The 17,881-nt window shown below is 43.6% G+C and overlaps 1 long non-coding RNA gene across 1 annotated transcript; it reads left to right on the top strand.

Moving 5' to 3' along the window:
• The first annotated feature begins 10,530 nt into the window (after positions 1-10,530).
• On the top strand, positions 10,531-14,213 carry LOC311442385. The gene is made up of 3 exons (XR_014696602.1): positions 10,531-10,730; positions 12,523-12,604; positions 13,234-14,213. It is a non-coding gene; the product is annotated as an uncharacterized lncRNA (long non-coding RNA).
• Positions 14,214-17,881: the final 3,668 nt, after the last annotated feature.

The following is a 17,881-nucleotide window of genomic DNA, read 5'->3' as shown; positions in this document are numbered from 1 at the left end:
ATAATTCATACATTTTGGAAGGATATAGGTGGTGAAACACAGGCAGAGATGTCGCTGCAGTTATTAGGACATGGTGTTCTCCCCAGTGCTGGAGCTGGCACCTTGAGGGTAGATGGCAGGCGCTGCAGGAAGAGCTTGGGGGTGTCACCAGGGCCACCAGCAAAGGATGGCTGAGATTTCTCCCAGCCACTGCTCTCCTTCAAGTCAGAGCTGAGGCTGAAGGGCTTGTTCGTATGCAGGGACCAGGCACAAAATCCCTGATCTGGCCCGTGAGCCAGTGGCTGCTTGCTTCTATCTCTTGACTACCATTTGCATGCATTAGAATTAATCACTTTTTATTTTCAAGGGCGGTGATTAATCCACAGAGCCCTTCTGCTATTGCTCAAAGTGTATTAGCTGCTTAGCCCAGAAAAGAAGCAAAAGAATCTGTGTTTTAATGGCAAACAATGAGGTTTAAATACATCCCATCTCCTTTAACATCTCCCGGTAATTAGTGACAAAGGCCCTCCTGCTCAAGTACAGCAAATATTTAACACCCACCTCCATTAGCCTGAAATTCATTTACCAGCTTGGCCTCTGTGTCTGAGGCATGGGCAAGGAAAAGCCTTGATTAGCATGAAAGACGATGAGGGTCTCCCACTCCAAAACACTTGTGGGATTGTGGGGGTGAAGCTTCCTAATTGATATCTAATGGAAAGGAAGTATTAAATGTGCGGAAGTCTATAGAAGCAAAGATGTGCCACTGGCCTGGAGAGTCCTAAGCATCCCGGTGGGCTGGGTGCTCTGCACAAGTGTCGCTCTCCACTTGTCCTATTCTTGCCTCACCGGTGGCAGCTATTATGAGCAATCAGCCATCCTTCAGCAAATTCACACACTGCTTTTCCCACTCATGGATGGAAGCAGGGCTGCATTTCATCTCTCCTGGGGCGCCAGCATGGTGGGGAGGAAGAACGTTTCTCCTTGGTGCCCGTAAGTCATGCTCAGCCGTCCCCTTGATGCATGGTAAACACCACCTTCTCAAGGCAGGCGAGCAATGGAGCCATTAACAAAACAGATGACGGGGCGGCATGCGAGCGCAGCGCTCTGCCTCGCTGGCAGGCTCCTCTCCCTGCATTTATCTGGAACATGGCAGACACAGATTCCTGCTGATAGAGCGCTTTAGCACCTGCATGAAAAAGCTGTTTTTTCTTTCAAGTTAATCAGTTGCTGGATTTGACAGACCTGTGGCCCAAACTGTGCTTCAATTCACTTAGAGGATGTAGTCTGGATATGGCAGGACCTGAGCCCATGGAGTGAGGAGGGTACTGGCATCCTCCTTGCCCTGGAGAGGGGTTTTGGGCCTCTCTCGCAGTCACCCATCCCACACTGTGGCCTCTCTCAACAGCTCCAGAGTGGGCATATCAGAGATCTGGGGGTGACCTGACACTGATGTCACACAAGTTGTAAAATCACATTCGTCTTCCTGGCTCTCCTCTCCATGTCACAATTTGGGCATGGAACAGAAAGTCTGCTGAGTCTCCATAGTGGAGGTATTTTAACAGAGGTGGGACAACTGCAAAGAGTGATTTAGGATAAGTTGCTCTTTCCCTGGGTAGAGGGACAGGTAAAATGGACCTAAAGTCTCTTCTACCTGGACTGTCCTTCTACCTTTACCTCAACCTCTCCATCTCCTCATATCATTGCAATCAACAAAATTTTTAAATGTTCTGCCTTGTGTCAGGGAACTGTGCCTAACGAGGCCAGACTGCACTGCTGTGTACTTTCCGTGTCAGTAACAATGGTGACAGTGCAATCAGGCCTTGTGTGAATAAAGGACAAATAATCATCCTTTCCAGTCAGAAACAGGCCAAACTCTTATCCATGCCCAGTTTTTCAATCCAATTGTTTTCTTCCATGGCATTTGCTGGCAAATGCTGTGTAAATCTTCAGGTACCACTGTCCAAACCTTGTTACGTCCTAGGGTAAGCCTACAATTCATAGCTTTCCGTGTTGTTTTTCAAAATAGAGAAGGCCCTGAGGTTTTGGGTTTCATTTGAAAGATCTGTCCATACATGGTGATGTGGGTGAAACTGGGTTTTTCTGCTGGACCTTTGAACAAAAGCTAGAGGAGAGGTTCTAGGAGCAAGCCCACTGGGATGTCTGCCTGTCACTTCAAGGTGTTTTAATTTGGATGCTTAAATCACCAAAGTACCTCAATCCCTGCCCAAGGGCACACAGGAGCTAAGTCTTTTCACTGAAGCAGCATTCAATTCCCTTCCTCCTACAAATGAGCTTGAGCTGTCCTGATAATTAGTACTTTATCTTGGATGGCACAAAAAGGAAAGGGGGGGGTGTCCTCAGCCTTCACTGCTGGGCAGCCTCCCTGTTTCTTCTTATTAACTGTGATAATGATGGGAGAGAATAAAAGGCCCAGAGCTGCTTCAGTCACCTCATTTCATCTGGTCTGAGATTCGAGTCACTCGAGTGTCAAGAGAGCTTTTTAATTTCCAGTATCACTGCTGCCAGAAATTAAAAATAAACTGGGAGCAAAACCATCAGATTAGCCAATCACACTGGAATTGTCTTTATTGTTACTGTTACTGTTGTTATTATTATTATTATTTGATCAGCTTTAGGAGAATTAAAGCTATTCAGCACATCAAAATATGTGTAGGATTTGAATGGACTTGTATTAACTATGTTGTAGTCTGTATTAGTGATTGGCTAATAGCCCGAAACACTGCAGCATGCTCTGCTGGAATGGAGTTTAAATTAATGCTACCAGTTCATAAAAATTGCTTGTGTCTATATAACTTTCATCGTGGCATCTTAAAACATTTAATTAGCTGAAGCGCCTGAGTAAAGAACTGCAGACATCACGGAGCCATGATCTTGACAGTACTGAGAAACCTGGGGTCCCAGATGAAGCGTGGAAGTTACCAGGCCCCAGGGGTTATCTCAAGCACCAGGGACCAGGTGGGAGAGGATCCAGTACAGTGTACAGAAAAGGTGTTTGATCAAGCAAAGCTAAGAGCAGCTCAGCCTTCTAAAGGCCGCAGGTGGGCCAGCGTGCCCTTGCTTTGCTTCCCCTTGGGAGCCAAGGGCACTGAGCGAATGGGAAGGGATCTCAAAAAGCCCTCAGAAGGGCAGCCTGTGCTGTCTCACAGCATGGCACTGGCAGCAGCCAGCCTTGGAAGCCTGCTGGGAGTTGTAGTCTTGGGCCTGGCCCCAGCACTCCTCTGTAGGCCAGAGGGGCAAGATGCCAGAAATATAAGAAATTTTCAGCCTTATCTTTTGGTAATTGTGACTGACTGATCACACCCTCTGCATCCCAGGCCACCTAACAACACTGCAGCACTTTGACCAGCTCTGAGGAGCTAGGACTGTCCTCAAACCAGGCTGTGGTACAGTGTGAAAAGAGAACACCAGCTTCCTCAGGCAAAGCAGCAAACCCCTCCTGCACTCCCTCTGCCTGCTTATGCAACGAGCCTTTGTTTTTCCTGTCCAAGGAAACAATAACTGCTTCATTATATAAAAATCCTAGCTGAGGACAGTGGGATCTAGGCACGCTGTCTGGTTTTGCTAAGCCTTTTAAAACAGTCCATTGGTGAAATCTGGAGACAACCATGTACTCAGGGCAGTGGAAAAGGACTTGGCCTATCTTCCCATTTCACCCCAGAAGTGTGACTACATTTCACTCCAGAACTGCAAGTCCTCACCACATGCACGTGGGTGCCCATTCGCACAAAAGCAGAGGACTTCCAGCACGTACAAACCTCCTGAACAACGCACTCAGGGAGTCTGCGTGCCCCCAGGCCCTGTTGATGCTGATAGAGACGTTTGGGCTGCCCTTTCAGATGAGTCCTTTCATGTCAGCTCAGGGGGAAAAAAACAAAGTAGTGGTAGAAAAAGGTCATACTGGGAAGAAATGCTTCAGAGTAGCTGCTCCAGCCTCATTCCCTCTGCTGCCTTAAAGCCAAGCCTTTTAAGATTGGCAAGGTACAAATTAAGGGTAAGGGTTACTACTGCTAAGTATATTACATAAACTGATTTTTCCAATATTACATAAAATGTATTTTCTCACACACACACAAAAATCCCATTTTGATAAGAATTCTCAGTTTGACACATTCTTGATCTGTTTCTCATTCTCATGGCATAATTTTTTAATCTCAGACTCTGTTAGCATGAATGCTTGGGAGAAGGAAACGGCAGATTACATCAGTGTGAAGCTTCATCAGATCCGTTTGAACAAGGTAGCATCGATACAGCAGTGGCATCTTTGAGTTTTACATCCCTAGCCATGGAAAGGCTCAGGAAGACATATGCCTACAGCTTTATCCCATTTTCCCATATGGAAGAAGCTGCTCTGCATGTCATACTCTCTGGGCACACTGAGAGGTGTGTTACCTTACACAGGTATACACAGCCTGAACTACATATTGTCATTTCCTCTAACATAAGTAAAACGTACCTTTGTCCTCAGCTAGGTTGTCCTAAAATGTTCACTGAAAATATATTTTCAATGATTTATTCAGTTATTAAACATTTGATTCCTAGTCCATAGGTTGTCCCACATTGACCACTTAGCTTTTATCAGGAGACAGCAGTAAGACTGCAGGAGTCCTCTCTTCTTCCTTCTAGTTGCAATTTTTAAACAATTTGCAAACAAAGTATTATTGACAAAAATTGTGTGAGTCATTGTGTGTAATAAATAGATTTAATGATCTGTGTAGACAATCACAAGACAAAAGGAAAAGAAAATGTTGCATAAATTATTTCTTATTAATCATTTTCTCTATTCCAGTGCTTGCTGATACCTCACAGGAATTTTGAGGATCAGTTAGTTAAGGTTCAGACAAGATCTTGAACAGAGTTTCAAGGACCTAAAATATTGGGTATCAGCTGAAGGTTTTGGCTTCTTCTGTGACTTTTTCTTGTTTGAGTGGACTTTGACAGATCTATATAGTCCATTTCATAACTGACCACTAAGTTTGGTTTTATAATTGTTTGCTATGCAAATCTCCAAATATTTAACGTCACCTTCATTTTCACATGCTAAACAGCTGTCTGCCTCACTCTGATTTGTGTGGATAGTTTTGGATTTAATAAAGAATTTAGTGTTTACATGAATAAACATTTGAGAGAATAAATTTAGTGTCCAGTCTCAAATGTAGTATATTTTAAAACCAGAAAAGACCATTTGAATAATATATGTGTAAATCAGAGTATTTTATATCCTCTCAGTAGTTCTTGCAGTGAAGGGAATGAATTTTTTCCCGCCACACAGGTGAGTGCTATTGAGTTCAATAACCTCTTGTTGAATAAGAGCGTATCTTTTAGAGCATATCCAGTCTCTATGAAAAGACTCCAGGTGATGATAAATGCATCCCTTTCCTTGACAAAGTGTGCTAATGGTTGTTCTCCTTCACTGGTGCAAAGTGAAGGTATAGTTCCTATTGAAAGTGGTTTTCAGTATCATTATTAGCTAGCTTTTCATAGCCAAAAAATAAAAAAAAAATAAAAAAATAAAATCAAAAGAATGCTCCTTTTAGCTCTCCATGACATTCACAGCTCCCACAGCAGACGGTCTAGTGAGTAAATATAAAGTAACAGACTTTCTAACCACACTATTTACTTGGTTCTTTGCAATGGCTCTGAATGAGCCATTAAGGACTGTTGTGTAAATATAGGATTATGGGCTCTTTAAACACATGCTATTCACTTGCTCTGCCATTATGGGGATCTCTCACTAGCAGGCTCCTACTGACAGACTCTTTGTTAATCCTTCTTTCATAGGGAAGACAGCAATGGCTCTTTGCTCCTTGCTTTGCCATCCACCTGTGTAACTCAGAAACTGCTAATGGCAGAGCTCTGCCTCTTTCCCTGAACACGTGCAGGATTTGTGGTCCTCCTGGGGATAAAATGATCATGGCATGAAGGTTACATTTTGGCATCCCACTCGTGTGACTTAATTAAGCTGAGGCAAGCTCTTCATGCATCTCTTCCAGTCTTTTTGGAGGATGCTGATGAATTATTCTACTAGTTTGCATTAGGACAAGTGTCATTGTTTCTGATGACTGCTGCACAGTAATTGCCTAGTTCAGGAAGGAACAAAGAACCATGTTACATTCAAACCACATGACATCACTCATTACAGACTCCAGAGCATCTCACAACACCTTTGAGCAAACTCAAAACTGTAGGAACAGACCAAACAGCTATGGATAGACCCGACTAGTGTGATGGTCAAATTATAATCTCCTTTCATCAATTATATCAAGTCATATCAATGTTCTCTATTAAAAACATAATCCTGGAAACACACAAGGAACTGTGTAATCTTCTGTTCTTATTCACTCCCAGTATTTCTACATTTTAAGGAGACATGCCACCATTTTGCCTGGAGATTTTGGACTTACATCCTGCTAACAACAATGGGAAGATGCTGAGGTGACAGTGAGGAACAACTACAAACACCAAGGATAGCTGGGAGAGCTCCAGTATTTAGAAAGGGTACAAGGTTCACCATGTACCTTCACTCAGTGAGAGGCAATATAATGTCTGACATGATGTTTGGTTTGCCAGTCCCTTCACACCAAATCCCGTGATAAGGAGGATGAAGAACTGAAAAGGAGGTGGCTTAGAAGTCTACTTGTTTGCTTCCTAGTCCTTCAGATAACTCTCCGGCCAAGTCAAGATATACACAAGTATAAGAAAGAGATACAAATACAGCTTTCACCACTGAGTATCTGATGCCATTGCATCTCTTATGCCTTGTGTTGTATAAATAACCAGGCAGAACAGGGGACACACTCTACCACCACTGTAGCTCAGAGCAAGTGCAAAGTCCCTCGAGGATATACACAGCATCAAAGCTTATCCTTAACCGGGGTCCCAGAGAAAAGCAAGTTCGTGAAAGCTGCTCACAATGGGAACTACAGGCTACATGATATCATGCTAAAATATCTCCGGTCACCTGAATACATCACTTCCATATCTTTCCTGTGTTCCTGGAGCAGTGCTGAGATTCATGAGTTTGGAGGAAGATTCAGCTCAGCAGATCTAGTTTTTGTCACATTCAGTGCTTCAAGTCTTGTTTCGACAGGAATGCTAAGGCTTCTGCTTCACAGGAGCCTCTCACATCTTAATAATAATCAGATACTGAGCTTCCAAAAAGACATGCTAAGTCTGAGCCTGGGGCTGGCTCCAAAGTCTACTGAACTCAAATGAAATATTAACAGATTTGGATTAGACACTCTACGGTTCGGCAGGCAAGAGAGAGGGGCAGATTGCTCCTTGCACTGCTATTCATGCAAATCATCTCAAAGGGGAAGAGAGGATGAAGCCATGATTTTCCAGCTTTCCACATCAGTCCTTTGACTTGTTTGCTAATGACATTGCCTTCTCTGCAGGCCAGCTAGGCCAGTTTGTGCCTCCTGTGGAGATGTGTCCCGATCTCCAAATTGGGGGTGGCACTATAGGCCTTTTTTTTTTTTTTTTAATCTTTAATAAGCTGAGGGACCAAGAACTAGCTAGCGACCCTTAGTATTATACCTGACTTTACCTATGTCCAGAGAGGCCTATTTCTTTTACGGCTCTAATTTACCAAGACTACAAATGCCAAGCCACAAAGGGTCCTAATACTACAGACAGCTTTGTTTAAACGGTAGCAATTAATAATTCCACTACTTTTCCGATTCCCTCTTTAACTTTTTATTTCCCTTACTGTATGTCCTTGGCAGATATTTTAAGGCTCTGGCTTCACAGGTCTTGAGATCCTTAGAGGTTTTTAATGTCTGTGACATGAAAATATAATAAAGCTACGGTCTCAGAAATGGCATAGGCCTTGTTGGTTAATGGCTGCATGATCTCTGTCATCTGTTAATGCTTCTTTATCCATTTCTGGTGGTTGGGAACATGTATGGAGGGTAGAGTATTTGAGCTAAAAAGCCTCCAGCTTGCTGAACATGGTGATAACTAGCCTTGGCTTCGGTTGCTTTGGACAACCAATGCGGAGGTGATGTTGCTGAATGGTCTCCTAATAGAAAAACTGTGGTCTTTTCTAGGATTTTATAACGACCGGGTCTTTCCTTGGGGGAAGCAGAGACAGAAAGGTAAATTATAATTATGAAATTTGAATGTTGATTACATGAGATAGAATTCTTACATTCATGACACCTGCTGGATCACTTCTAATGACAGATCATGGTCAGGATGTCATTTTTACATCAGAACCTAAATATAAAAAGGCCTGATGTTTTGGACTGATGCCAGGCTCCTATATCTACCACAAGTTCAGCCAGAAACCTGCACAGTTTGAGGATATCATTGAGTATTGAACTGCAGTTGCCTACAGTGTGAGATATGTGGAGCTCTGTGAACCACCCCATGGGAGGATACCAAATTCCCCCACTAGTGCTCTCATTTGTTTAAAACTATTTCAGCCTGCCTTTATCAGCATGTTTGTTGGTGTTCCCAGCAAGGATTTGGAGTAAATCCGAAGTCTGGCTGGACTCTTCCCTTTAGCTCAGTGACCCAGCAGGCCGGTATCTCCAGGAGTACACTTTCTAATCAGCCAACTAACAGCACGCTTTGTGTCACAGGGAAACCTGACAACATTGCAGCGATTAAAAATATCTTTGTGGCTATGCTGAAGTTCCATCACAAGATCTATTCGGGCTCTTGAAAACAGCTCATAAATTTTACAAGGGAGGAACAGCTGGAGTTGGCATCAGGGAGTGCTGTTGTTTTGGCTTGCAGATACAATAACTCCCCGGTAATAATAAAAAAAATAAAAATAAAAAAAAAATCTGCTACACACATGCTAGTTTCATGACTTTTTTTTCTCCTTTCTTTCTTTCTCCCTCCCTCCCTTTCCCCTCCTCCCCCCGTTTTTTTGGTGGGTGTTTTGAGTTTGGGTGATAATTTTAGAGTTGAAAATGTTTTACTAGATTCATTTAAAAAGCTAAAGGAAAAGAAAAGGTGATTTATTTTCCTCCATTGTGTTTGAAATCATTTCTGACCCTAGGAAACAACTGCACAAACAAACAAAAAAGTCACAAAAGCTTTGATCTACAGACAAGAAGACTGACTTGTATTTAAAGTAGAAGAAAATCTGGAAAGCTCTTTCTCTGAACACTCTAGTGATCAGAAAATAACATCTTCTGTCATTCTGAGTGCTGAGTTTGGAGTCTCAGGAGCAGAACTGGCATTACAGATAGGAAAAGAAAGAACCTACCTATTTGAGGAAGAAATTAGAGCTGACAAAAAAAAAAAAAAAAAAAAAAGCCAATTTGAAGTATCATATACATTATTTGGTGACATTAATTCTTAGAGAGCAATGTAATTTTTTTTCCATCTTACTAGGGAGTAAAGAAACTGAAAGGAATGCATAACAAAATATATTCCTTCCTGCTTAGGATATAGGTCCACAGACCTGATCTAAAGGATCCTTGTAGTAGAGGATAAATCAGGCAGCCACTACACAGACACTGGGATCACCCTGCAAAACTAGATCTTGCCTTGGATGCTGAACCTCTCCCATCAAGCAGTGTGCGCTGAGATGCAGGGTGTTTTGCAGGGTATATTCCTTCTGGGTCAGCAGGTAACCTCCTTCTCTCCAGATTGATCTCATTGCAAGAGTGACTGTGGCTGGCCAGGTTGTATGGGCTTTCACATTTTTACCAAAAATAGAGAGGATGATACCATTTCACCTTCAGAAAGTGCTGCGAAAACTATAGATGAAAAGTGCAGTGGAAAAGTTAAGCAATATTAATGATTATGAAGCCACAAGATTCTCCAAATGGAAGATGCTAAAAAGTTGAATTGCTATTATATTTTTATTAAAAATGTTATAGCCAGGTACTCTCCTCCCTTTCATTGAATGCAACCAACTTCCTTCCTCACTGATGGAAATTGAATTACTTGCAGTGTCTTGTACAGAATTTTTTATTATATTCTAAAAAAAAAAAAGATACTAATAATATAGATCCAATAATTAAATTGCCACCAGAAGGTGATAAGTCATGAATGGAGCAAACAAAGAGAATAAAAGAGAGCAAGAATACAAAGAAATGTATTATATGACCAGCATATGGAATATTAAAAGGAATAAAGAAAACATAACCCTGATAATAAAGTCAGAGTAATGACTTTGACAGTTTGTGTTCAAGGCACCATCTGGGCAATGAAATATTCTTCAAATTGCTGATGTAACTCTTGCCCTCCTGAACTTCAGAGCAGAGTTTTCCTCTGGTCTGAATTTTCAGGAGTTCCCACTTCACTCTGACTACTTACCTGTCCTGAAGATATTTTGTACTTACTGAATTTGACAGGCTCCACTCCGTTTTTTTTTTTTTTGTTTTTTTTTTTTTTGTTTTTTTTTGTCTTTATCCTGCTTTCCTTCTGGCTTTGTAGGCACACAAAATAAGAGAAGAATAGGTGAAGAGCTGGGGGATGCCCTCACCTGTGCTTATCAAGCTATCAGGCCCTGCTGACGGTGATAAAAGGGAAAGGGCAGGCTGGGGAGGGGGGAGGTTAATAGGAGAAAGTGTGTGTCTTGCTGCTGTGCCTTGGAGGAAAGTAAGGGTGGTAGTCCTCCTGTGGCTCATACTAAAGGAAGCTTTTGTGGGTCAGATCCTTGCTTTTTGGAAGGGTGTGCTTGAAGTGGAGGCCGCTGGCTCTGAGCCACTCTGCTATCATACAATGCTCATAGGAAAGTGACACCTATTTTGTTCCTTATGGTAAAAGTATCCTCAGGGTAGTGCTGGCCCTCTTGGCAGAGGCAGTGCTGGGGTTCTGCCCTGTGAGTAGGGGCAGAGGATAAGCCAATTTTGCTGCCTCTAGTCTAGGAGCAATCCCCTTCTGCCTTTGAGACACCAAGGCCAATATTGCAAAGCTGATTTTCTAGTTCTCAGTCCTTAGCAGATGTTTGCATTAAGTTAGGAGCCATAGCTTGCTTCTTCAGGGCATATTTCTTACTACTTTAGTCTTCCTAATCTTGCTACTTTAGGCTTCTTAAATGTAGCAGAAATCATGCAGGAAGAGGGAGATGGTACTGTGGATTATTCAGATAACAAGCTGCATAAAGCCTCCTTCATTGGGATGTTTTCATGGACAGGTTTTTATCAGAAAGCTTTGGAAGTGTCTAAAAATAACCATTAAAGAGGTTCCTGTTTCTCATATGAGCTCCATAACTTGTCCGGGTATATAAAACAAACTGGTGGTGATGAGCAAAGGCCTTCTGGATTCTTTTGAACATTGTGCTATTGCTTGATACAGGGACATGAGGCCTAGGCCTCGTATTTAGCTGAGGCACTGAAAGGTTTCTAAGGCAAGACAGATTCTGGATTCTCTGGAACCTGTTGCTTTGCTGTTGAAAACTGCAAGCTGAGAAGCAGATTTCTCTCAAAGGTAGACGGGGTGGTGCTACAGTTTGGTACTGAGCACCAGGGGCGTGGTGGTGGGTTGCACCTCAGTGTCCCATGATTTGCAGCAAGAATTCCCTTGTTTCAGTTTGTGCTTGAGATTTGAGGATGAAATCTAGGAGGATGAGACCTCACTACAACATAAACAACAGGGGAGCCTTCAAAGACAGGTCATGGTAGCTGAACCAGACTGCACGGCTGGTGCTAGTTGGGTTACAGGGTGCTGCTGTAGTTTTTTTTCCAGTGTGGCACTCAGTCAGTGCTGCAAATGGCTGTTTGTCTAGGCAGGACTTAAAATTAGCCATAATTACCCAACGCTTCTCCTTCTACTTGGTGCTATGATGTGATTTTTCCAGCATATTAGGAAGGCACAAAGTGTTTGGACTAGATGATATTAGGACTGCAGTTTGTCTTGGCCTTTACTCTGACCTGAACTATGTAAGAAGCCACTAAATTCTGGAAGGCAAAGGTGGAAATACCAAGGGAGGAACAGGAACGTAGCAGTTCCCAAAGTGCATTTGAGGGATTTGGTCCTTTGAAACCCTTGTGGTCATCCAGCAGGCGTGCAACCTTGGAACATTTCAAGGTCATGCATGGCCCAAGGAAGGGATAGCTAAGGAATGAGTCCCTAGGGAGTAGGTCCCTTCTAAGGGTCCACCTGCAAGGGATGCAGCAGTTTTAGGAGACCTGGAGAGAGACTCTGGGAGTGCTGCTGAAGGGAGAGGTGTGCGGCACGCTGCCTTCACGGCCCTCCTCATGTCAGCAACAGGAGGCAACCACTCTGCTCAGAAATAATAAATGGTGCTTTTTATTGAATTTGGAGTAATTTCCCTTTAAGAAAATTCACTTTAAAATGAATAATAACCCTATTTTTTGAGACCTGAGTGTCAGCAGAAGAAGCTGGGCTTGTTTTCATGTTATAGCTGTGAAGCAGTATCGGGCGGCACCATCTGATTCCTTTTCTTACAACTCTTTTGTGTCTTTCCTTTTGTAAGCAAAAATGAGCACATTCAGGCGTGCGAGAAAGAAGTAAAATCAGATTGTATTGCATTTCTTTTGGCATATATGGTGCAATGCAAGATTTTTTTTCTCCCCTTAACTCCCCAAATTTCAGATAGCCTGAGAAAAAATACCAGCAGAGACAAAAATGGGGAATCAGCTTTCCATCTAAATGCTATTTAAAAAATCTCATAAATGTAAGTAGCCTTTTTATGCAGTTAATTATTTTTTTTTCTTTTATCATTCCTCAGCTCTGTTTTCAGTCTTCTCTTCTATGTGCTTTCAGATGAGCCCATGTCTCATGAAAGTGATGTTTTGTTAATGTAGGCCATCAGCATTTCTAACAGCAGGAAGTAAACTGAGTATTTCCTTCCCCAAAACAGCTCTACTAATTTACTTCAGTCTGAAGTAAAACTGAGCAGATACTCCTTCAGAAAATTGTAGATTCATCCCAAAAAGCAGAACTTCAAGGGAACTAAAACTGCTAAGGTTACATTGAGAAAATGATTTAGACTGAATAAAAAGAGCATAGCAAAGCTGTAGGGAAGTGTGACACACTGCATTTCAACACCTTCAAAGGGAAATAAATATTTGGAAATGTTGCAGTGTTTCATTCTGAGGTGTTTTTAAGGTTGGTTTTTTTTTGTTTGTTTGTTTTTTTATTATTTTTATTTTTATTTTTTGGTTGTATCAAAATGACATTTTCCATTTAAATTAATCTTCAAAAGATTTTTAAAGAAATAAGGGTCAAACATTCTGTATTATGTTTCACCACAAATGCAACACTTCAGGTTAACTCCTAATTTTTATTTTTATTTTTTTTCAGGGAGCCGAATTCTTCCTCCTGCAAATGTTCTGTTTTAATTTGACTCCTGCATATTTTTCCCCCCATGAAATTTTGGGTTTTGCAACATAACAGATAAGCCCCTTTTTATTCCTCCACCTGCCAAAGCCTTGGTTATCCAGCCCTCACACATGCACACCACTTCTAGCGCATGCTGAATCCTGGCCAAAATCATTCTCTGCTCCTCCATTCCCCGGCATTTCAGAGAGCTTTGCCAACAAGGCGTAATGCCAACCTGTGCTCTCTCGTTTTGCCATTCTTCAGTCTCTGGTGAAGCTGTTCCAGGAACCTTGCTCCTGACTGCTGCCCATTTATCCATTCCCCAGGAACCAGTCCTAGTGCATTGCCTGCAGCTTGATTCCCCCATGCTGATGTGGCTTCCCATACTCAGTCCCATGTGCTCCTCACCGTACCAAAATGTGAATGTTACGGACAACAAGCTCACTGATACCATGGCTGAATGGTGTCATGTTTGGGATTCAGTGTTTTTGTGGCATGTTTATATATGGGGTTAAGATGAGACCCCTATGAAGTCAAGATCCCTTTGAAACTTGGCTCTACAGGGGCTTTATTCCAGTTGGTTTTCTTACTGTAATGCTCCCCAGCCCTGTTCTGCTGCTGTTTCTGCTCCAGAGGCACCGCATTGCGCCTCCTCACAGCAGCCAAAAACCATGTACTTTCCTAGCATCTGCCAACATTGCCCCAAGATCTGGACAAGTCTCAGGACAAGGCAATAGGCAGCTCAGCTGCATCTGCACACATCCAGCTCAGAGCTGGGCTGGCGCACACAGGCTGATAAACCCATCCTTAGCAGGGTGAAGGGTGTGTGTGTTTGTATGAGCAAGCGAAATTAGTCATCCTAATCATAGGTTGGGTATTGCTCTTGGGGTCTGGGCTTGACATCAGCATTTTATCCACCCTCAAGCTGAAGAAAAATTCTGGTTGTTTCTAAAGCATCTGTATGCTCTGCTAGTGAAAAGGTTTTTCCTCCTTCTTCGCCTGTTCATTCTGGGCAGATGTCTGGTATTTTGTCCTCTCATCAGCAAGAGCATGGGGATTTCACAGAAAGCCTGGAGTCATTTTAGACTTGTAGAAGTTGTACAAGTTTTGCAGACATAACTTTTTCCTTTCTTCAGAGAAAAACACTGTTTTTCAAACATAAAAAAGCAGTTGCTCTCAACCCAGGAGGTACCTGCTAAGAGCCACTTCCCAAGTTTTCCCTTCTCTCTGATTATACAGTCCTGACATGAATCAGCCCAGCGCAGCTTTCCACAGCACAGCCTCGCTTGAGGTGGCAAAGGGCAGTGCATTAACTTCAGCACTGGCAGAAGTTTAAGGGCAGCGGTTTTAAGCAAGCACATTAACAAGTTAGGAGGACTGCTCTGCTAGACACCGGGATAAAGGGTTATTTCTAAAGGCACCGGAGATAATAGCCATGCTGCAGTTTTCTGCTTTTACCTCCCCGCATGCAGCTGGGGACTCCCTGTGCCTGGGTTTTCAGGACTGAGGGAGCAGGGATTGCAGCCTGTTGTCAGAGCACCCCAGCCACATCCTGTCATTGCTTCGTGCCTCGGTTTCCCCAAGGGAAAACAGAGCATAAAGATACCAGTGCCCTCTCATAGAGTGATGGAAAAAGAGCTGTAGATGTATCCAAATGAAACATTAGTGAGAAAACAACATGTAAAAATAAATGTGAAGCACTGTTACGCTGTGCCTTCCCCTATACTAATTATTTTGCATGGTGTAAGGATTAAATACCAGGCTTTGCATGCCCCCCAGTACTTGGTGGGCTTTGGTGCTGTAAGAATTACAGTGTTTGCCTCAGAAAATTCCTTCAGTTTGGGCTTTCGCTTCTGCTCCCAGCAAGAGGAGATGCGTTTCTGAGCTCTAAGCTTCAGTGCAGCTCAGACCTTTCAGCAGCTGCTGCTGTGAGCTTGCTAAGCAGGAAGAAAGAAATCTCCCAGGAACGAGTGAACCTGGGAGACTTTTGCAGAGCGAGGCAAAACCGCAGAGATATTTGGGGGCTGCAATGAATCAAAGCTGCCCTCCTCCTCCTGCTCCCCCTGAGCATCTCAGCTAGCCCGCCTCTGATCCCAGGGTGCTTCTGCTCTATGTTACGTGCTTTCACAGCATTGCCATGGGAAGCTTGCATGTGAGTTAGCACTGAAGTCCTGGGTGTATCTTAATGGACACTTGCAAAACCCGCCAGGTGCTTTCACACCCTTCTTCAGCAGGCAAAAATTTCTCCTGGCTTGCAGAGGTGGACTAGAAAGAACGGGGAGGGAGAAGCCTTTCCCAACCACCCCACATCCCTTCGTGATACAGTGCTAAAAGGAAACCTCTCCTCTTTTTTTACCAGTCACAGTCTGGGAGCTCTTTGCTGACAGGGAGAGGAGCCACTCCGACTCCCAGCCAAGCACCACGGTCCTTTTGTTCATGCAGCGCTCAGTGTCCAAAATATCGAGGGGGCTGGCAAGGGCTGCTGGAGGCAACTTGTGCGAGGCAGCGGAGCGTGAAGGGAGAGCATCCCACGCTGGCCAGCGAGGCAGAACACGCCGGCACACCCTGACAGCGACGTCCCTTCCATTATTATCACACGAGGGGAGAGAGGGCTTTTTGGCAGCTGCTCAGAGGGGAGTGCAAGGGCTGCATCTGCCTTCTGTCGCCCACGTCCTTTGGTTGGGCCGAGGGGGGGGAGAATCTATTTACTGATTGCAAAGAGGGACTGATGACTGCTGCTGATCTGGGAATGTTAGGTATTGATTTTCCTGGGGTACCTGGAGGTGGATATTGTGTAAGGAATGGTTTAATTGTATGTGTATGTAGATGCTGCTGTTCGTTTGCCATCCTGCAGCACTCGTAATGAAAAATGTGTTCAGATAGATGGACTGCAGGTACGCAGCCTTTTTTCTTACTGGATCAGGAGCTTTACAGAACTCAGGAAAATGTATATATATATATAATCAACATGATCAAAAGTTCCAGACATTTTTGGACTCTGGAGACACATGCTCAATTTAGCCCTGCAGTAAGTCCAGGTGCATGCCCAAATATAGCTGATTAGCCTATGGGGCAAGTACTTACCTAATTAATCTATGGAGTGACAGAGCTTGCATACAAAGGAAGTATGCATCTGTTTTGTGGATGGATTTGCACATCTCTAGTGCTATACAACTCCTTCAGTGATACATCAGCTTCTGAGCGTACAGACAGAGGAAGTTTTTGTCTCCTGCCACCACACACAAACCTGGCACCCAAGTCAAATTGTGGGAGCCCCAGGCTGGTGAAACTGCTCCAAATTCTGTGATGGTCTGTACTAGACATATTGGCACCTATAACGCTGTGTATGTCCAGGTCTGCACACCGCTGTCTTTCTTTTTTTGCTTTTTAGAGAGGTGAGCAAAATGGATGCAGTGAATTGGAGTGGAAATCTGCCAGCTTTGGTCCAATCAACCTCATGTGTGCATCTGCAAGTGGTACAGGCACACAGCGTGCCTCCACCCAGCTTGAAGTGCAGAAACATCAGACTGGGCTGAAAAATAAAAGTTTTTTTCCCTCCAATAAAGTCCTGCACAAAAGTATAAGACAGAAAATAAGGGTTGTGCCTTCCAATTTATCAACACACCCTGTTACAATAAGTGTAGGAACTACAGATGCTGAAGTGAGGAAGTGATACAGAGCAGGAGCTGATTCCATCTCCTAGACACGGGCAAAGGAGGTCAAAAAGGATCAGACTTGACCCATACCTTGCTTCAGAAATCAAACCTGAATCAAATATCCCCCAGTTATTTTCCACATTCACAAGTTTTCTCTCCCTGTCTGTTTATTCCAAGTGCTCTCTGAAGCACAAGAAAGGCAGTGAAAGCCAGTGAACAGAACTGCCAGGAGCTGTGCCTTCCCAGCTTCCTGACCAAGTCTTTTGAAAAACCCCAGCAGGATGGTCCCCAGCACATCCTTTGGAAATGCTGTGCTTGACTCCAAGCCTGCTGGGGTAGGATGGAGGGGTTTAGTAAATGCCATAGGGATACGAAGTGCAGAGGGAACCAAACTCATAGGCTGCGGACATCCTCATCAGCAAGCTGCAGCAGTTTGATTAAATCCTTCCAAGCAGCTGGAGATAATAACACCATGAATAGAGCTTCCTAATTTCATTTCCCCAGCACCACGGATCAGGTATATTTCCATACACAGGTGCAGGACCTTTGATGCGCTGGCTTTAATAATCAGGGGAGATGAAGGTAGAGCTTACCCTGAGTGTCACCGAAAATTTGGGAGTTAAATTCGAGAGACACCAAATCCCTCTTACCAGTGCTTCTGCAGTGGCACAGTGAGCAGGCTGGTGGGCACAGAGAATGATTGATGGCGTTGCTGACCAAACAGGGAATGGTGATTTATGGACGAGACAGTGTCCAAGCCATGTGTGCTATACTGGAGAAAAATAAATGGATTCGGTTTCAGACCTCTTGGAAGGTGCTGGCCAAAGCATTTCATTAGGTTAGCCTCTTGGATGTGGGCTGTCAAAATATTTTAACGTCCGCCTGTGACCTCCAAGCATTTTCCTTTCCCTTCACTGCCTGCTCCAGCCCCAGACCTCCCTTGCAGTCAAAACTGACAGCATTAGCCATTAGAA

This window comes from Aythya ferina, assembly GCF_964211825.1.
Source record: "Aythya ferina genome assembly, chromosome: 10".
NCBI lineage: Eukaryota > Metazoa > Chordata > Aves > Anseriformes > Anatidae > Aythya > Aythya ferina.
The sequence above is the reverse complement of the archived record's forward strand: the minus strand, read 5'-3'. Positions and strand labels throughout refer to the sequence as shown.